The sequence below is a fragment of the Brachypodium distachyon genome, chromosome 2, assembly GCF_000005505.3.
Source record: "Brachypodium distachyon strain Bd21 chromosome 2, Brachypodium_distachyon_v3.0, whole genome shotgun sequence".
Taxonomy (NCBI): domain Eukaryota; kingdom Viridiplantae; phylum Streptophyta; class Magnoliopsida; order Poales; family Poaceae; genus Brachypodium; species Brachypodium distachyon.
Window position 1 is genome coordinate 38,823,476 of NC_016132.3, and position 21,651 is coordinate 38,845,126.

The window sequence follows — 21,651 nt, forward strand, 5'->3', positions numbered from 1 at the left end:
TCGTCCAAGTTTGCATGGGGCCCAGTTGCCAGTGTGCGTCTGTCTGTGGAGAAAATAGGTGGAATACGCTTCTATGCGCTTGAAAGCGTAAACGCACCAAAGTACGCTTTGCTCAATCGTCCCAAAAAACAGCGAATCCCCTCCCCCTCCGTTTCGCTCCTCGTGCTCCTGCGATTCGATGATGGATGCGCCGGCGCGTGTTCGAGGCGTTGAGGTGGCGGCGGCGGCGAGGTTTGGCGCGACGGAAGCGGGGTGCGATGCGGGTCCTCCACCCGGCCGTCGATTACAGTGGCGGCGGCGCTCCGGTATCGTGGCCGACGAGGTTTCGGCGACGGAAGTCGTGCCGACGCACAAGACGGCACGATGGTGGCAGCGGCGGCGGCGGCGGCGACATTGCGTTCGTGGGGAGGCATCGTCCACGGCAGCTTCAGCACAGAGAGGTCACCTCCCCGGCAAGGCGTGCCACTGAAGGCCAAAGGAGTTGCCTTATTACCTGACCTCCTGCAAGAAGCGTGCCCCCCCCCCCCCACCCCCCCCAGCAGGTCCATATCTCCTCACTCAAGTTTAGTACAGCATCAAATGCTTCTTACTGCAACTAACTTTAGAATCACTTTTGCTTGCCACCATAGCATCGAATCTGAAGGAACTCCTTACATTGAAGCTAGAACAAGATGCTTCTTGTTACTTTGTACTATTACTCTACCAACTAAAGCCAAAAGAAGGCATTTGCGGTTGGCTGCGTGCACACACCGAAGCTTCTCCAATCGCAAACTCCCAAACCAGAGCTTGAGAGCCAGGAGAGCACATGGAGGCGACGGTGGTGAGCCTGGGCAAGGCCGGGCTCGATGGAGCCCTGGGCTATGCTAGGTCCAAGGCCGCAGAGGAGGTCGCCCTGCAGCTCGGCGTTGAGGGTGATGTCTCCTTCATTGCGGACGAGCTCGAGATGATGCAGTCCTTCCTCATGACCGCCGACGAAGAGCTCGGCCAGCACAAGGTGCTTGCAACCTGGGTGAAGCAGGTCCGTGACGTGGCCTACAACGTTGAGGACAGCCTCATGGATTTCACTTTGTACTCGGAGAAGAAGGCGTCTTGGTGGTGCAGCCTGCACACCATGGGGGAGCGGCTCCGCATCGCCAAGGAGGTGAAGGAGCTTAGGGCCAAGGTGGAGGACGTCAGCAACAGGAACCTGCGCTACCGCCTCATCAAGGCACGTTCCGGCTCCAAGACTTCTGCAGCCGAGGAACAGGCCAGTATTGCCACTGCGGCAATGTTTGGCATTAACGAAGCAAGGCTTGCCGACCTGGAGAAGGAAAAGTCAAACGTGGATCTCCACCAGCTGATCACCAGTGAGGAGGAGGAACTTAGGGTAGTCACAATTTGGGGAACAGGTGGTGATCTTGGGAAGACATCCGCCATCAAGGAGGTTTATGATGACCCCAAGGTATTAAAAAAGTTTGGATTCCGTGCATGGGTTAGGTTGACTCATCCTTTCAATCCAAAAGAGTTAATCCAGTGCTTTGTGAGGCAATTTTATGAAAAATTTCCTGAGAAACATGGAGAGACATGGAAAAGAAAAACTACAGGGGTTAATTTTCTAATGAAGATGGAGAACATGAGCGAAAGTGAGATGATTGATGTGTTTGATGCACAAGTGAGTGACAATAGTTACCTAATTGTGATTGATGACTTGTCCACGATAGTGGAGTGGTCTTGCATCAAAAATTTCTTCCCTGACAACAGGAAACAAAGCAGAATCATAGTCTCTACACAGCAAGTTGAAATTGCAAGCTTGTGCACAGAGAAACCTTACCAAGTGTCAGTGTTCAAGCAGTTGTCATCCGATCAAACTCTCTATTTGTTCCACCAGAAGGCAAGTTCTTATCTACTATATCTTCCGTCGTTAGTATGTTTCTTTCTTCCTCTATGGATGACTCATTCTTCTATTTATTTTCCGTTTAGTTGAACAAGCCCCCTAGCAAAGTCTATAGATGGAGAACTTTACTTGAATTGGACCTTGAAAATATACATTAGACTTGCAGAAATTTATAGGCGATGCTTTAGATTTGCCCCTATATCTTAACTTATGACAAAATCATTGGGCATGCCTCCTTGCAATGCTAAACATGAACGAAGCAACCTTTTAAAACCTTAGCTGTGTGCAACTGAAAGTTTCAGCATAAAGAATAATTTAAATTGCATAAACTCATAAAATAAGTGCTCATGTTACTTATTTTGTCAACTGTGTACATGGAAGAGTTTGCCTAACATATTGACTGGCTTACAATTTTGCATAGTAAGTCGATTATTTTTTAAGCAAACTTTATAGTGGCGCTGGCACCAGTTTTACAGAATTTTACATTACCATTTCTAGTACCTCTCAACTCATGCTAGATGTGAAATATGTAGAGTACAGATACATAAATTGCTCAACGTTTGGTTTGCTCAGATATCGTCTTTATGTCTAGGTTATACCGGCATCAAGTTCTGATGTGCCTATCTCTGACTCAATCAAAGCTACAACAGCCAAAACTGATCGACCAGTGCCCACCAATGAAATACAAGAGGAAGATCAAGAACCTAAGGATGCAGGTAGAGGCAAAGATTCTGCCTCAACTGATGGAAAGAAGTTTCATCGAAGCAGGACAATGACACTAACTGATGAAATGCTCACTGGGCGAGTAACAGACAAATCTACAGTGATTGGATTAATTGATCCGACCAGGGGGGAGGGAGACTGTAAGGTGATCTCTGTGTGGGGAATGGGAGGTCTTGGAAAAACCACTCTTGTCAGGATTGTCTATCGAAGCCCACAACTTAGTGGCTGGAAGCAGGCTTGGGCCACTGCATTGCGTCCATTCAACCCTGAAGTGCTTATCCGAAGCTTAGTTTTGCAACTACAGAAAGATATTCAGGAAGATCCTGCTGGTGCAACAGCGACTGGTAAAAAGAAGGAAAACATAGCAGTGATGAAACTTCTAGACTTGAAGGAGGAGTTAAATCGGCTTCTAAATACACAGAAGTGCCTCATTGTTCTTGATGATATATCATCCACTGCAGAATGGGATTTGGTAAAAAATTGTTTGCAAAATGCTAGACGGGTCATAGTCACCACGAGGGAGAAAAATATTGCCAAACACTGTTCAGGTGAATACAAGAATATGTACAGTCTTCAAGGTCTCAAAGATGATGATGCACTTGAGCTCTTTAAAATAAAGGTTCTTCTTTAACTTATTCTTTCTTCTGTTCCATACAAATTTTTCTTCATACCGGTAACTTGGATTTTATAAGTTTAAAAGCTCATATGTTCTTGAAAAGTAAAGTGTGAACATCAGTAGTCTTGTGCAATAAAATTAGAGCTAAGAAAATGCCCACTGCATTCCAAATAGATGGCACAATTCTGTACTACTATTTCAGAGACGTAACATTTTGAGGCCCTGGGTCTCAAATTTAATTTGGAACTTCTACAGCCAACTTCAGTCTAGCTACTAGTGAACATGCTGTGAGCAACATCTAGGATTAAAAAAAATGCTTGGTACCAAGATTGCTCATTGAACAAATTTATCCTCTCCCCACCGTCTTCCACATGTATGAAAGAAACAACAGAACTTACCAAGGACACAAATGCTTAGTGAACTTTGTATATGCAGCGAAGGATAAATGCCATTTTGAATGGAAAACTTATCTCCTTTTTTTCTGCGTCTGTTTGAGTTCAAAATTAAGGCGACACGACACTCCATAGAATAGGAAAACAATCTTTATTCTAAAATTGTTCTAGTATGCCCAAGCTGAGATGTGCGCCATGCTAGTTATGTGCCATCTGTGGCACGGCCGCGGCAAGTGCACCATCCAAGGCAGCCACACCATCCCTCGAGCCATGTGCGACCGAAACGTGCCACACTTCTCATGCACATCCATGTGGACATGGCCTGCTACATGGCTCGTCATGACAGAAAGTTTAGCAGGACCTACATTGTTATGTAGAACATGGTACCCACTGCACGTCTGCGCCAGACCACCCCTCGGCAACATCACGGGATGCGCCCATGCCACTTCTGACTTTCTGAGCTGCTGATTTGGCCGCTTCCAGGCCTGAGCAGCCAGCAGCCTTACACTACCACCACCAAAGGAAAGGGACCGCCGCCACTTCACATCGCGCGGCCACTGGCTCATGTGAGTGTGATGCAAAGTGTGCCTGCGTCGAGCTGCTAATGTTTTGTGCACCAAATCAGGGCTGGATGAACATGAATGGTGTTATACATACGTGTCATACAATTTTTAAACTGTTCCCTCATGTACACTGCACGCACGAGTTTCCTATGTAGTGTATGAGTATGTGTAAATCTTTTGTAAAAATAATCTGTTTGCCTGACGTGATAAGGTGATAAGTTATCTCTACGTTTAAAAATGAGTATGCAATGTATGTGTACTGCATGAAGAAGACAGGAGTGTCTTTGCAAAAAACATTTTTTTAAAAGATTATCTTTGCAAATTCAGCTCAATATTTTGCATTTTTTTCTGCACAGTGCAAAAGTAAACAGAATGTATGTTGTAGTACAAATTTTTCGATGCAAATACCAAAACTGAAAAAAAAAACATATGCGTTGCAGGTATTCAAGGACAACGGTGGAAACATTGATTTAGTCCCTGAGATGATGAAGCAAGCAAGGCTTGTCCTAAAGAAATGTGATGGACTTCCCCTTGCAATATCGACTATAGGTGGTTTCCTAGCCAGCAAGCCAAAAACTGCTGTTGAATGGAGGAAGATGAATGATCATATTAGCTCCGAACTGGAGATCAATCCTGAACTTAGGACACTAAAGTCAGTTCTTATGAGGAGCTATGATGGTTTGCCATACCATCTGAAGTCTGCTTTCTTATATCTGTCCATATTTCCAGAAGACCACAAAATTAGGTGGGATCGCTTGGTGAGGCGGTGGATTGCAGAGGGTTATTCAAGGGATATGCATGGCATGACTGGAGAGGAACTCGGTCGCAGGTACTTTGATGAACTTTTGGATAGGAGTATGATCTTGCCAGGGAACGAAGTAAACCATTACAGTGGGAAAATCAAGTCTTGCCAACTTCATGACATGATCCGTGAGATAGGCATCACAAAGGTGAGGGAGGAAAATCTTGTTTTCACACTGGAAGAAGGGTTTTGTTTGAGCAGTACACAAGGTGCAATATGACATCTTGTCATAGGCAGCAACTGGAAAAGGGATGAAGATGTATTGGAGAGCAGGCTGGACTTGTCACATGTACGGTCATTGACTGTGTTTGGAGAGTGGAGACCGTTTTTCATCTCCGATAAGATGAGGTTCCTCCGAGTGCTCGATCTGGAAGATACAGTAGGGTTAAGAGATCATCATCTCGATAAAATCGGACAGCTCCATCACCTCATTTACCTCTCTTTAAGGGAATGTGTGAACATTTTCTGCCTGCCTAATTCTTTGGGGAATCTGAGGCACCTCCAAACACTAGATGTTAGAGGTACACACATTTTTGAGTTCCCAGCAACAATCACCAAGCTTCGTAAGCTACAGCAACTTCGCACGACTGAATGTTTGGAAATAGCTGGCAGTGTCAAAGGAGAGGATGACATATTTCATAATTACACATATCGTGTTGGTGTTTCTCTCTTAAACAACTTGCGGGGAAAGTCTTGTTTACTTTTGCTGTACACGAGTCATGTCTTCTTGAGACCACAAGTTTTAAATGCTGATTTGAACATGCATGATATACTCAACCTATACCGGTTTGCCATGTTGTGTCTAGCAGAGACGGGTGATATCAAGGATGATCGGGTGTATGGTTTGAAAGTTCCTAGAGGGATTGGTAAGCTGAAGGCTCTGCACACACTCGGTGTTGTCAATATTGCACGGGGCAAGGGAAAGGTCACTCTGAACGAGTTGAAAGAGCTTACTCAGCTGTGTAAGCTTGGAGTAACTGGTGTCAGCGACAAAAACAGCAATGAGTTGTGGTCTTCCATTGCTGGTCACAATCAACTTCGATCTCTGTCAGTGAAAGGTGTGGACTCTTGGCACGAGTTGGATGGTAGTTTTGGTGAGGGTTTGTTGCCACCAAGCTGCCTGGAGAGCCTCAAGCTGCGGGGCAAGCTAGGCAGAGTAACCTCATGGATCCATCAGCTTCAGAATCTCTCCAAGTTGACGCTAGAGTATTCCAAATTGGAGCAAGATGATGCCATACAAGCCCTTGGGGTGCTACCAAATCTTGCAGTACTACGCCTGAAGTGGATGTCGTTCTATGGGAAGCAGCTCCATTTTCAAGGCTCATCTTTCCCAAGCCTCGTGGTGCTGGGGCTTGATGGATTAGGTTACCTTGAATCGGTGTTGTTTGTAGAAGAGGCAATGCCTAGGCTGGAGCTGCTGCAAGTTGATTTGTGCAGGCAGCTGAAGGACATCTCGGGGCTGGCGGTCCTCACAAGCCTCAGGGAAATTCGGCTGCGTGATTATGTTACCGATGAATTGAAGGAAGAGGTGCAGAGGCAGCAGGTAGCGGAGCATCTGAAGCACGTGAGACTGAATTTCTCGTGAATTCCACATGTAGGTGTGCGTGTATCCATCCTCCCTTGTTTTTGTTGTTGTGGTGGTGGTGGAAATCTATATGTACTGTACAGCATGCATATATATGTAGCGTACAATTGAATTCTCCTCCATTGTACTCCCTCCGTTCCATAATTTTTGTCGAAATCTTACATGTATCTAGACAATTTTTAGGAATAGAATCATAGATACATTTATTTTTGGGCAAATTTAAGACAAGAATTATGGAACGGAAGAAGTAATTGACTAGATGCACGTCAGCCGTGTATTTCACTGACGATGCCAGCTGCAAGGTCGCATTTCAGCGTGAAACTCGCAGATCCAGTCAAAGCGCCTGTACTCTGTGGCACTTGCTTCATATCGCCGCAGCAAGAGCTTCTTTTGGCTTTTAAACAATAAGGGAAAATCATCTCTTGTAGTTTGCTAATGCCTGGAGGCCGGTTCTCAAGGAAGGGCCAACTTGACATATGACTGCGCGCGGTCTGTTTATTTTATCCTCACGGTGGACACCATGAAAGTTTATGTGTGGATCAAAATGGATGAAGCTTACTTATGCATGGGATAGTTCATACCGGTGAGTGTACGTAAGTGTGTGTGATTGCTTGCGTGCGTCTGTACTGTTTTTCTAAAAAATAAATGATGAAGCTTATGTATGGACATAGAAGCGGTGGTTCTGAGTAAATCAGGGACAGATAAACATTTTGAAATGTGCAATATATAATACTAGCTGCGTGCTTATACAACCATTCTTTCTGCATGCAAGTAGATATGGAGACCAAAGATTAAGATGAAGCGAACCATACAGTGAGGTTAAGTAACCTCAAATAACTGCAAGTACCCAACAATAATGAGGGACAATTAAACCATCCCCATGCCGCGTCTAAAAGGAGAAATACATGCAGAGAAAAAATAATAAGTGTAATTACACACTTATAACTTTTTTTAAAGGAATGACATTCATTCTTCAAGTATCACAATATGTAAGCGTATTTTTACTCGTGGCAGATGTTACAAGCGGCATTAATTAAGAGCTTGGACAAGGATCAGTGAATCGGAACCTGAGAAGGGCAGCCAACTCCAAGCCAACGTGGACCGCATGCAGCTTCGACATCCGCTACAAGGTCCAATTTCCAGTTAATTGCAGCCACAAATTAAGTCGCCATGATGATCCCTAATCACAGCACGGACAGTAATCAGCATTAAAAGATGCATCAACTTTAAGCTTAACCCAATCAATTGGAGGCTTGCACCAGCCCAACTTGTTCGCCCGATCCAGCAGTTCCAGGTACTGATCCATGTATGGATGCAAAACATCTCACTACATTGTGGAATTTATTTAAAAAGGGCGTGGAAATTGATCACACGTCACCACAGCACAAGGGCCATTTAATTATTGCAATATTTTTCAAGAACAATTAAAGCTTATTTCAACGAAAACCGGAAGAAGAAAACCAGAAGAATTGTGGTCTAAAATTGAAGGGTACTGAGAAATCCAATCCAAATTCAGAGATTAGCAACAAGGATTCACTAATTAAGGATATCACAGCCAGCAAATTAGAGAGGAAAGGATGAAGAGAATCAACCTAGCAGAAATTGCAGTCTCGTGCAGGAAACCAACTACATCAGGCTGCGGGCGAGGGACAAAGAAAGGGAAGGGATCGGCAGATCGGCTCACCTGCCTGCGTCGCCGGAGGTTGGGAGGAGAAGCGGCCGATGAACCGGACCCTAGAAATCGAGTCTAGAGACGGCGGAGGAGCTTTGCGAGGCGGCGGCGCTGGTGCCGGCGGCAGCCTACATGGGCGGCAGGAGGGCAGGCGACAAACTAGCCGTAGAAAACCGCCAAGAAGAGACCAGAGCCAATCGCAGAGACCGCCGAGACCTACTCCAAAGTGAAGGAAGCAGAGGAGGCACATTTTTAGCAAATGAGCAAAGTACGGAGGGTTCGTGTTTTATGTCTACACATATCAACCACATGCTTTTTTTCGTACGTTGTTTGCTAAGATCGAATTATACAAACACGTATGGCGGGTCTCCACGGAGAGGCGATAGGAAGAGGCGGCGACCCTAAACCCATCTAGGGTTCTGTCCCATTTGCCGGCGACACCGCCAATCTGCTTCGCTTCCATCCGCCGTTTAAGTCATTTTTTAGTGTCTTCTTCGGGATGGTGAGGCGACAGTTATTTCGTGAAGTCAGAATAAGATCCTCCCCGCCATGTCCTCGCTCCGGTGATGCATCTAGTGCTGGCGAAGAGCGTGTGAAGTCATGTAACTGACGGATCTCCTAGGACGACTAGACGTGGTCCAAACATATGTTTATATTTTTATTGCTTTTGGAGGGTTTTTTTTGAAGTGGGGAGCCTAGCTCTGGCCTCTCCATCAAGGCACACAGCTAATTTATTAAAGAGTAGCAATAGTATCAAAGTATTACAATCATGCTTCAGACAAGGTGATACATGAATGAATCAACCATCAAAAAAGTAGCAGCAAAAAAAACTCTAGAGATCGATTCTATCAGTATGCCGCCATCCAGGGCGCTTGGAAATGGAAGTCGTGAGCAGTCAAGGAGCTTTTTCACTGTTGTTGACGATTACTAATAGAATGGTGGAATTTTCAAAAAAAAGACATGGTTTTTTTTTTGGTGTTCGGTGTCTTTGCCTAAACTATTTTCCTAGAATACACAAAGGACTTACGGAGCATTTTTCGATTTTGAGGCTATACTCAGATCAGTTTGATATATACATGACATTTCATTTACAAAACAATCTGTGATCCAAATGCAACAAAGACTAGCTGAAAATTGGGGGAACTTGCCTAAAAAAATTGACGTGCTTGATACTTCCAAAAACCGTTGGAGGATACAAACATGAATTCTTCGTTTCGTAAACGTGAACGTGATATGGAAGAATCCTTCTTGATGCCATGAGTTTTCTTGTCTAACTGGAAGTTGTTGCTTCCAAGTTTTCAAGTCCAATTCAGAATCCCTCTGTTTATCATGTTCTTTTTTCCATGGCTTGGTATAAGCTTCCACTGTTTCTGTTGTTACACAAGAGAATCAGAGGAAAGGGATGGATGGGCATTTCGGAATTTGAATTTGAATGGATACAAAACATGAATGGAATCAAGACAAAATTTCGTCCAAGTTTGCATGGGGCCCAGTTGCCAGTGTGCGTCTTTCTGTGGAGAAAATAGGTGGAATACGCTTCTATGCACTTGAAAGCGTAAACGCACCAAAGTAAGCTTTGCTCTATCGTCCCCAAAATCCGCGAATCCCCTCCCTTCGCTCCTCGTGCTCCTGCGATTCGATGATGGATGCGCCGGCGCGTGTTCGAGGCGTCGAGGTGGTGGCGGCGGCCGCGGCGGCGAGGTTTGGCGCGACGGCAGCGGGGTGCGATATGGGTCCGCCACCCGGCCGTCGATTACAGTGGCGGCGGCGCTCCGGTATCGTGGCCGACGAGGTTTCGGCGGCGGAGGTCGTGCCGACGCACAAGACGGCACGACGGTGGCAGCGGCGGCGGCGACATTTCCTTCGCGGGGAAGCATCGTCACGGCAGCTTCGGCACAGAGAGGTCACCTCCCCGGCAAGGCGTGCCACTGAAGGCCAAAGGAGATGCCTTATTACCTGACCTCCTGCAAGAAGCGTGCCCCCAGAAGGTCCATATCTCCTCACTCAAGTTTAGTACAGCATCAGATGCTTCTCACAGCAGCTAAGTTCAGTATCACTTTTGCATTCCACCATAGGCTAGCATCGAATGTGAAGGAACTCCTTACATTCAAGCTAGAACCAGATGCTTGTTAGTTTTTGTTACCCTACCACCACTAAAGCCAAAAGAGGTCATTTGCAGTTGGCTGCGTGCACACCGAAGCCAAACTCACAAACCAGAGGTTGAGAGTTGAGAGCTACGAGAGCGCATGGAGACGACAGTGGTGAGCCTGGGCAAGGCCGTGCTCGATGGAGCCCTGGGCTACGCTAGGTCAAAGGCCGCGGAGGAGGTCGCATTGCAGCTCGGCGTTGAGGGTGATGTCTCCTTCATTGTGGACGAGCTCGAGATGATGCAGTCCTTCCTGATGACCGCTGATGAAGAACGTGGCCAACACAAGGTGCTTGCCACCTGGGTGAAGCAGGTCCGCGACGTTGCCTACAACGTCGAGGACAGCCTCATGGATTTCGCCCTGTACTCGGAGAAGAAGGCATCTTGGTGTGAAGGAGAGAATAGAAAGAGGATTGCCCACAATCATGGCTTTCCTGCTATCTCATATATATAGGCAGATGTACAAGATATACATGGAAAGAATCAACGCTAATCCTCTACCAAAATGGCCCGATTATATGCAATATCTCGAGCACTAAATATGGAAGAGGATAACAGAATATGGTAACAGAATTTATGATTCGGTTTGCCTAACATCCCCTCGCAGTCGCAACGGGAGATCTCGGATGCTGAGACTGGATCGGAAGCCCAAGAATAATGGTGATGGTAGGCCTTTGGTGAAGATGTCCGCGAATTGTCGAGACGAAGGCACATGCAGAACGCGGATATGCCCCAGCGCAACACGATCTCGAATGAAATGAAGGTCAATCTCGATGTGTTTGGTGCGCTGATGCTGGACTGGATTCGTGGACATGTAGACAACACTGACATTGTCACAGAAGACGATGGTAGCACTGCGCAGAGGTCGGTGAAGCTCCTGGAGAAGTTGGCGGAGCCAACTGGCTTCAGCGACGGCGTTGGCGACAGCCCGATACTCCGCTTCAGCGCTGGAGCGGGAGACTGTATGTTGTCGCTTGGACGACCACGAGATGAGGTTATCGCCAAGAAACACACAATAGCCGGAGGTGGAGCGACGAGTGTCCGGACAGCCCGCCCAGTCCGCATCCGTATAGGCGACGAGGCGATCCGTGGACGAAGGAGTGAGCTGCAGTCCATGGTGAAGCGTGCCCTTGACGTACCGAAGAACTCGCTTAACCAACAACAAGTGCTGATCACGTGGGTCGTGCATGTGGAGGCATATCTGATGCACGGCATAAGCGATGTCTGGTCGAGTGAACGTCAAATACTGGAGGGCAGCAGCAAGACTCCGGTACTCTGAAGGATCGGCGACAGGAGGGCCGGCCTCGGCGGCGAGCTTGGGCGATGTGTCCACGGGAGTCGAAGCAGAGTGGCAGGAGCTCATGCCAGCACGCTCGAGTATCTCGAGAGCGTACTGAGTCTGAGATAGGAACAACCCCTGAGAGTCACGTCGAACGGCAAGGCCGAGGAAGTGATGAAGCTCGCCCAAGTCAGTCATGGCAAACTCGGCGCTGAGGGCGGCGATGAGTCGCTCGAGTAAGAGCGATGTAGACCCCGTGAGGATGATGTCGTCGACATAGAGGAGCAAGTAAGCGGTGCCGAGTGTACCATGGAGGATGAAGAGCGAGGTGTCAGACTTCGAGCAGGTGAAGCCGAGGGTGGTGATGAAGATCGCAAAGCGGTGGTACCACGCACGAGGGGCTTGCTTCAAACTATAGAAAGCGCGGTTGAGGCGGCACACATGGTCAGGGTGAGCGGAGTCGACGAAGCCAGTGTGTTGGTGGCAAAAGACCACCTCGTCGAGACGCCCATGGAGGAAGGCGTTCTTGACATCGAGCTTGCGAATCTTCCAGTTGGAGGAGAGAGCGACGGAGAGGATAACCCGAATGGTAGCTGGTTTAACCACGGAGCTAAAGATCTCGTCGAAGTCAATGCCGTGCTCCTGGGAGAAACCGCGCAGCACCCAACGTGCTTTATAGCGATCGAGGCTACCGTCCGGTTTGAACTTGTGACGGAAGAACCACTTGCCAGAGACGACGTTGGCGGTGGAGGGAGGACGCACAAGATCCCACGTGTCGTTGGCGAGTAAGGCGCCGTACTCAGCAGTCATAGCAGCCAGCCAGTTCGGGTCTTTGAGAGCACCACGAACAGACTTAGGGATTGGTGAGGGAGCGACAACCGGAGCAGCGTGGAGGTTGAGGCGCAGGCATGGACCGATGACCTTGCCAGCCTGACGACGGGTGAGCATCTGGTGGCCAGGTGGCGGGGACGGCGGCCAACGCGGTGTCGAAGGCGAGCTCGACTGAGGAGACGCGGAGCCAGAGGGCGCGTCAGCCCTGGCGTCGCTGGAGGACGCGGGCTCGTGGGCCGGCGTATGCTGGGCCGTGGAGGAGGTCGAGCGGCCCAAGGAGGCCGGCGCGTGGTCCGGCGAGGAGTGGCCCGAGAAGGCCGGCGCGTGGGCCGGCGTCCGGGGCGTCAAAGCAGCAGGCGCAGGGGAGGCTGGGGGCGGTCCCGCGGACCGGCGCGCCCCAGCAGACCGACGCAGCCTAGCGTGCATGGGTGGCACGAGGACCGAGGCAGGTACGTCGATCGTGTCGTCATCCGGAGGTGATGAAGACTGCTGCAGGGTAGACACAGAAAAATTTGGGGAAAAAGGAAAACAAGTTTCGTCAAAGACCACATGGCGAGAAATAATGATGCGACGAGACTCGAGATCCATGCAGCGGTAACCGCGATGATTAGAGGGGTAACCAAGAAACACACAGGCTGCCGAGCAGGGCGACAATTTGTGAGGCATGGTGGAGGAGAGGTTGGGATAGCATAGACATCCGAAGGTGCGAAGAAGGGTGTAGTCAGGTGATTTAGAAAAAAGGGCGAAATAGGGACATGGCGCAGTGGATGCTTTGGTAGGTAATCTATTTAGGAGATACGTGGCTGCATGAAGAGCTTCAACCCAAATTTGGAGGCATGCTCGCTTGGATGGAAAGTGTGCGGACTATGTCGTTAACAGTGCGAATGATACGTTCGGCTTTACCATTTTGTGGGGAAGTGTAAGGACACGAGAAGCGCAGAAGAACCCCATGTGTGGTGGAGAGGTCCTGAAGGGCGCGGCTGTCGAATTCACGTCCGTTATCACACTGAATGGCTTGAAGGGAGAGAGAAAACTGTGTGGCAACATAAGCACGAAAGTTAGATAGAAGGGAAAAACTTCAGATTTTTTACGGAGGGGATACGTCCACAAGTAATGAGTGAAATTATCTAAAATGACAAGAAAGTATTTATAACCGGAAACACTCTCAATATTTGAAGTCCACAAATCACAATGGATTAATTCAAAAGGCCTAAGAGTACGAGTGGTAGAAGGCGAGAAAGGTAAACGGACATGACGACCAAGTTGACAAGCATGGCATAAACTAGAGCCCCTGTGCACTTTATTAATGGGGAGCGACGAGGACGACACGAGGCGCCGGAACGCGTCGGGGCCAGGGTGACCAAGACGGCGGTGCCAAAGAGTGGAGTCGGCTGTGAGGGCGGTGAGGGCGTGCGGCAAGGTGGTGACTGGATAGAGGTCCCCCGAGCTATTGCACCTGAGAATCACGGCGCCTGTTCTGAGGTCCTTCACAGAAAAACCCCAAGGGTCAAATTCAACAGAACACAAATTGTCAAGAGTAAACTGACGAACAGAAATTCGATTTTTGACTATGCGAGGAGTGACAAGAACATCACGAAGAGTGAGATGAGGAGAGGAGGTAAAAATAGAAGCATGACCGGAGTGAGAGACAGGAATAGAGGAACCATCTCCGACCATGATATGTTTATGTGGAGGATTAGAAGATAGAGAGTTGAGACTACTGGCGTCCGAAGACATGTGAGCGGATGCTCCAGTGTCCATGACCCACTCCTGGGGAGCCTGCAAGCTCATGGTGTTGAAGTGGCTCGCGAGGGTGGAGGGGTCCCATGTCGGTGTCGAGGGAGTGCCGTAGGCCTGGTAGCCGTCGTAGGTGAATGTCGTGGGCGCGTACGACGGAGCAGGCAACGCCATGTAGCCCTGGGCCGGCGTGGTGGCAGGGCATGGGGGCGCGGACCGAGGAGACCGGCGCTGTGGCTAGGGCCGGCCATCGGGTGCATGTAGATGGCGCCGGTCCAGGGGTGCTGCAGGCTCGGGAAGGCAGGGGCGTGGCCTCCCCCGTGGTGCTTCTTCTTGCCCTTGTTGCGGCCGGAGCCGTTGCCAGGGGCGTTGCCAAGGACGCCGTAAGGGGAGCCGAAGCCGGGGCGCCCGGCGTGAGGCTGCTGCGGCGGAGGAGCAGGGCCGCCGCGAGAGCCCCCAACAGGAGGGGCTACGTAGAAGACCGATGGCGAGGATGAACTCGTGGTGGAGGGCTTGAGTTCCTGGAGAAGAAGCATGTTGCGGAATTGAAGAAAGGTGGGGAAAGGCGTGAGGAGGGGTGCGAGGTTGCCGATGTCCTTGTAGTGGTCGTTGAGGCCCTTGATGGTGTTCCACACCAGGGCGTTGTCGGAGACCGGGGCGTTGACGTCGGCGAGGGCGTCGGCGACCGTTTTCTGCTCGAGGCAGTAGGCGGTGACGCTCTTGTCCCCTTGCTCTATGTTGCGGAACTTCTGGCCGAGGTAGCCCGCGTGCGCCTGCTGGTTGTCGCGGAAGAGGGCGGCGATGCCGCCAAGGACGGCGAAGGACGTGCTTCCCGCGGCCATGACCATGTCGGCGATGTCGGGCATGATGGAGCCGTACAGCCAGCATAGGACGGTGGAGTCCATCCGCTGCCACTCCTCGTCGTCAAGAGGAGTAGCGGTGGAGAGGTGATCGGCAAGGGCGTATTGGGTGACGGCGATTTGGAGGAAGTTGCTCCACTTGGTGAAGTTCGAAGCCTTGAGGTTGAGAGTGACCGGGATGAGGCTCTTGACGTTCTGAACAGCAGTGGCTTGAGCCCATAGGGCGGCGTGAGGATGAGGCTGGGCGCCGTCGTCGGACATGGCTGCAGTGGAAGGGGAGGGAGAGGAGGCGCGGCGCACAACCTTAGGGCGGCGGCGGTAGTGGAGATAGACAGGCGGGGAAGATCGTTTGGCTGATACCATGAAAGAGAGAATAGAAAGAGAATGATTGCCCACAATCGTGGCTTTCCTGCTATCTCATATATATAGGCAGATGTACAAGATATACATGGAAAGAATCAACGCTAACCCTCTACCAAAATGGCCCGATTATATGCAATATCTCGAGCACTAAATATGGAAGAGGATAACAGAATATGGTAACCGAATATATGATTCGGTTTGCCTAACATGGTGGTGTAGCCTGCACACCGTGGGGGATAGGCGTCGCATCGCCAAGGAGGTGAAGGAGCTTAGGGCCAAGATGGAGGATGTGAGCAACAGGAACCTGCGCTACCGCCTCATCAAGGAGAGCTCCGGCTCCAAGCCTTCTCCAGCAGAGGAGCAGGCCAGCATTGCCGCTGCGGCAATGTTTGGCATCAACGAAGCAAGGCTTGCTGACCTGGAGAAGGAAAAATCAGAGATGGACCTCCACCAGTTGATCACCAGTGAGGAGGAGAAACTTAGGGTGATTGCAGTGTGGGGAACAAGTGGCGATCTTGGGAAGACATCTGCCATCCAGGAGGTTTATGACGACCCCAAGATATTGGACAAGTTTGGATTTCGCGCTTGGATTAGGTTGATGCATCCATTTAATCCAAAAGAGTTCATCCAGTGCCTTGTGAGGCAATTTTATGAAATTTTTCCTGAGAAACATGGAGAGTCATGGAAAAGAAAAACTACAGGGGTTAATGTTCTAATGAAGATGGAAAACATGACCGAAAGTGAGATGGTTGATGTGTTTGATGCACAAGTGAGTGAGAGTAGTTACCTAATTGTGATTGATGACTTGTCCAGGATAGTGGAATGGTTTTGCATAAAAAAGTTCTTCCCCGAGAACAAGAAACAAAGCAGAATCATAGTCTCTATGCAGCAAGCTGAAATTGCAAGCTTGTGCACGGAGAAACCTTACCAAGTGTCAGTGTTCAAGCAGTTGTCATCCGATCAAACTCTTTATCTGTTCCACCACCACAAGGTAAGTTCTTATCTACTATATCTTCCGACGTTAGTATGTTTCTTTCTTTCCTTTATGGGTGATGACTCATTCTTCTGTTTATTTTCCGTTTAATTGAACAAACCCCCCTACCAAAGTCTATAGATGAAGAACTTCAATTGAATTAGACGCTGAAAGATATACATTAGACTTGAATTATGGTGATGCTTTAGATTTGCCCCTATATGTTAACTTGTGACAAAATCATTGGACATGCCTCCTAGCAATGCTAAACATGAACGAAGCAGCCTTTTAAAACCTTTGCTGTGTGCAACTGAAACTTTAAGCATAAAAAATAATTTAAATTGCATAAAGTAAGCGCTCATGTTACTTATTTTGTGAACTGTGTACATGGAAGAGTTCCCTAACATATTGACTGGCTTAAAATTTTATATAGTAAGTCCATTGTTTTTTAAGCAAACTTTATAGTTTTGCTGGCATCAATTTTACATTACCATTTCTCGTACCTCTCAGCTTGTGTTTAATGTGAAATATGTAGAGTACAGATACATAAATTGCTCAACGTTTGGTTTGCTCAGATATCGTCTTTATGTCTAGGTTATATCGGCACCAAGTTCTGATGTGCCTATCTCTGACTCAATCAAAGCTACAACAGCCAAAACTGATCGACCAGTGCCCACCAATGAAATACAAGAGGAAGATCAAGAACCTAAGGATGCAGGTAGAGGCAAAGATTCTGCCTCAACTGATGGAAAGAAGTTTCATCGAAGCAGGACAATGACACTAACTGATGAAATGCTCACTGGGCGAGTAACAGACAAATCTAAAGTGATTGGATTAATTGATCCGACCAGGGGGGAGGGAGACGGTAAGGTGATCTCTGTGTGGGGAATGTGAGGTCTTGTAAAAACCACTCTTGTCAGGATTGTCTATCGAAGCCCACAACTTAGTGGCTGGAAGCAGGCTTGGGCCACTGCATTGCGTCCATTCAACCCTGAAGTGCTTATCCGAAGCTTAGTTTTGCAACTACAGAAAGATATTCAGGAAGATCCTGCTGGTGCAACAGCGACTGGTAAAAAGAAGGAAAACATAGCAGTGATGAAACTTCTAGACTTGAAGGAGGAGTTAAATCGGCTTCTAAATACACAGAAGTGCCTCATTGTTCTTGATGATATATCATCCACTGCAGAATGGGATTTGGTAGAAAATTGTTTGCAAAATGCTAGACGGGTCATAGTCACCACGAGGGAGAAAAATATCGCCAAACACTGTTCAAGTGAATACAAGAATATGTACAGTCTTGAAGGTCTCAAAGATGATGATGCACTTGAGCTCTTTAAAAGAAAGGTGCTTCTTTAACTTTTATTCTTTCTGCCCTTCCATACGATAATATATTCATTAAGTTTTCCGTTAACTCAGATTTTATAAGTTTAAAAGCTGATATGTTCTTGGAAAATAAAGTATGAACTTCAATAGTCTTGTGCAATAGAAGTAAATATTAGAGCTAGGAAACTGCCCACTGCATTCCAAATAGATGACATGATTCTGTACTATGTCACAGACCTGACATTTTGAGGCCTTGGGTCTCGAAGTTAATTTGGAACTTTTAGAACCAACCTCAGTCTAGCTACTAGTGAACATACTGTGAGCAACGTCTAGGATTTTTAAAAATGTGCTTGGTACCAAAATTGCTCATTGAACATATTTACCCCCTCCCACATGCAAAGCAGCTACCAGCCCTTGAGACATGCCGCACTTCACATGCACGTCCATGTGGGCTTGGCCTGCTACATGTCTCGTCATGTGAGAAACTTTAGTGGGACTTGGCTCGTTACATAGAACATGGTACACACTGCGCCAAACCACGCCTCCGCAACATCACGGATTCGCTGACAAGCCGCCACTTGTGAGCTGCTGACTTGGCCCGCTAGCCGCATAATGCTACCACCAGTGGAAAGGGACCGCTGCCGCTTTGCACCACCTGGCCACTGGCCCGTGTGGTGCCAAGTTTGCCCATGTCAAGATGCTAATGTTTTGTGTACCAAATCAGGGTAGGCGGAACATGAGTGGTGTTATGCATTTATGTGTCATACAATTTTACACTTTTTCTCATGTACACTGTACTTATTATGTATGAGTATGTATATATCGTTTGTAAAAATAATCTGTTCGCCTTGCATGATAAGTAACATGATAAGTCACGTTTAAAAATGTGTATGCAATGTATGTGTACTGTATGAAAAACAAAGAAACATTCTTTGTAAATTAAGCTCAATATTTTTCCTTTTTCTGCACAGTGCAAATTTAAACATATTTATGTTGCAGTACAAATTTTTCGATGCAAGTACCAAAACTGAAATGTGTTGACATATAATACATTAATTTCTTTGACAACTAAAACCATATGCGTTGCAGGTATTCAAGGACAACAGTGAAACCATTGAGTTAGTCCCTGATATGATGAAGCAAGCAAGGCTTGTCCTAAAGAAATGTGATGGACTTCCCCTTGCAATATCGACTATAGGTGGTTTCCTCGCCAGCAGGCCAAAAACTGTTGTTGAATGGAGGAAGATGAATGATCATATTAGCTCCGAACTGGAGATCAATCCTGAGCTTAAGACAATAAAGTCAGTTCTTATGAGGAGCTATGATGGTTTGCCATACCATCTGAAGTCTGTTTTCTTATATCTGTCCATATTTCCAGAAGACCACAAAATTAGGTGGGATCGCTTGGTGAGGCGGTGGATCGCAGAGGGTTACTCAAGGGATAAGCATGGCATGACTGCAGAGGAACTTGGTCGTAAGTACTTCGAGGAGCTTTTTGATAGGAGTATGATCTTGTCAGGGGAAGAGGTGAATCATTACAGTGCGCAAATCAATTCTTGCCAACTTCATGATATCATCCGTGAAATATGCATCTCAAAGGCAAGGGAGGAAAACTTTGTTTTCACACTGGAGGAGGGTTTTGTTTGAGCAGTACACAAGGTGCAATACGGCATCTTGTCATAGGCAGCAACTGGAAAAGGGATAAAGATGTGTTGGAGAGCATGCTGGACTTGTCACATGTACGGTCATTGACTGTGTTTGGAGAGTGGAGACCATTTTTCATCTCTGATAAGATGAGGTTCCTCCGAGTGCTCGATTTGGAAGACACAAGAGGGTTAAGACATCATCATCTTGATCAAATCGGGCAGCTCTGTCACCTCATTTACCTCTCCCTACGAGAATGTATGAACATTTTCTGCCTGCCTAATTCTTTGGGGAATTTGAAGCACCTCCAAACACTAGATGTTAGAGGTATGCGTATATTTGAGTTGCCAGCAACAATCACCAAGCTTCTTAAACTACAGCACATTCGCACAACTAAATGTTTGCGAATAACTGGCAATGTCAAAGGAGAGGATGACATATTTCATAAATACATAAATCTTGATGGTGTTTCTCTGTTGAAGAACTTGTGGCACAAGTCTTGTTTACTTTTGCTGTGTACGAGTCCTGCTTTCTTGAGACCACAAGTTTTAGATGCTGATTTGGACATGCATGATATACTCAACTTATACCGGTTTACCATGTTGTGCCTAGCAGAGAATGGTTATATCTGGATGATAGGATGATCTATGGTGTTGAAGTTCCTGGAGGGATTGGTAAGCTGAAGGCCCTGCAGACACTGGGTGTTGTCAACATTGCACGGGGCAATGGAAAGGCCACTCTGAACGAGTTGAAAGAGCTCACTCAGCTGCGTAAGCTTGGAGTAAGTGGTGTCAGCGGAAAACAGCAAGGAGTTGTGGTCTGCCATTGCTGGTCACAATCAACTTCGATCTCTGTCAGGGAAAGTGTTCGCAATTTGGCCAAGTTGGATGGTAGTTTGTGTGAGGGTTTGTTGCCACCAAGCTGCCTCGAGAGCCTCAAGATGTGGGGCAGGCTAGTCAGAGTAACCTCATGGATCCATCAGCTTCAGAATCTCTCCAAGTTGACGCTGGAGCGTTCCATGTTAGGGCAAGATGATGCCATACATGCCCTTGGGGTGCTACCAAATCTTGCAGTTCTACGCCTGAAGAGGTGGTCGTTCGATGGGAAGCAGCTCCATTTCCAAGGCTCATCTTTCCCAAGCCTCGTGGTGCTGGAGCTTGAGGGATTATTTAAACTTGAATCGGTGTTGTTTGAAGAAGAGGCAATGCCTAGGCTCGAGCTGCTGCAGGTTGATCGGTGCCTGCTGAAGGAGATCTCCGGGCTGGCAGTCCTCACAAGCCTCAGGGAAGTTCGGCTGGGTGATTATGTTCGCGATGCATTGAAGGAAAAGGTGCAGAGGCAGCAGGTAGCGGAGCATCTGAAGCACGTGAGAGTGAATCTCTCGTAAACTCCATATATATACATGTGTGTGTGTATCGGCCATCTTCCCTTGTTTTTCATTTTATTGTTGTTGGGGTCGACATCTGTATGTACATCACTGTGTACTTTACAACAAAGACTAGCTGAAAATTGGGCGAACTTGCCTCAAAAAAATTATGCGCTTGATTCTTCCAAAACCCGTTGGAGGGTTGTCAACGACCCTCTCAGCTGCTAGCGGGATTGGATCTGGGTGAAGTTCTCCTTTGTTGATCTCTTCCTTGGGAGCCTCTTAATTCTTGTCCCTCTGCTATGCATGGGATCTTCATCTTCCTCCTCCACTGAGGAATCAATAGTCACGGTGTTTGAGCTCGAAAAACAAAGATTGTTTGGAAACTTTCGATGCACATGGAGGGGTATATGTTAGATGCACATGGACGAGCATTGGTAGGAACTTCCAGAAGACGTCAGAAGATGTGGGTGAAAAAAATCTGAAATTCAACAACTCGAAAACAAAGATTGCTTGGAGACTTTTGATGCCAGATTAGATGCACATGGAGGGGTATATGTTAGGTGGTTTTTTTTTAAGGATTTGGAGAAAAAGATGTAGTCGTCCTAGGTCGCAATCTCTCGCAAATGGGCCTTGAGCTGGGCTGGTCGCCAGGAGAGGCACTCTAGGCCAGGCCCCAGCCCATGGAGCGACGTGAGAGGGAGACCCGACCAGAGCAACCAGAAGCGATATAAAAAAAAAAAGGAGCCCCAAGCCCCATTCCGTTCCTCCCCTTCCTTCTCCCCAAACCGCAACGGCCACCGCCACCGCGCTCCTGCTCCCCTTCCGCGGATTCCGCTCGAACCCTCGCCGGATTCCTCCCCAGAAAGGGCGGCTAGAGAACTTGGCTTCAAAAATTTGGAG

General features: G+C 47.8%; 2 pseudogenes; both read left to right on the forward strand.

Moving 5' to 3' along the window:
- The first annotated feature begins 595 nt into the window (after nucleotides 1-595).
- Nucleotides 596-6,717, forward strand: LOC100838378 (annotated as a pseudogene).
- Nucleotides 6,718-10,222: 3,505 nt separating this feature from the next.
- Nucleotides 10,223-20,957, forward strand: LOC100838985 (annotated as a pseudogene).
- The last annotated feature ends 694 nt before the right edge of the window (nucleotides 20,958-21,651 follow it).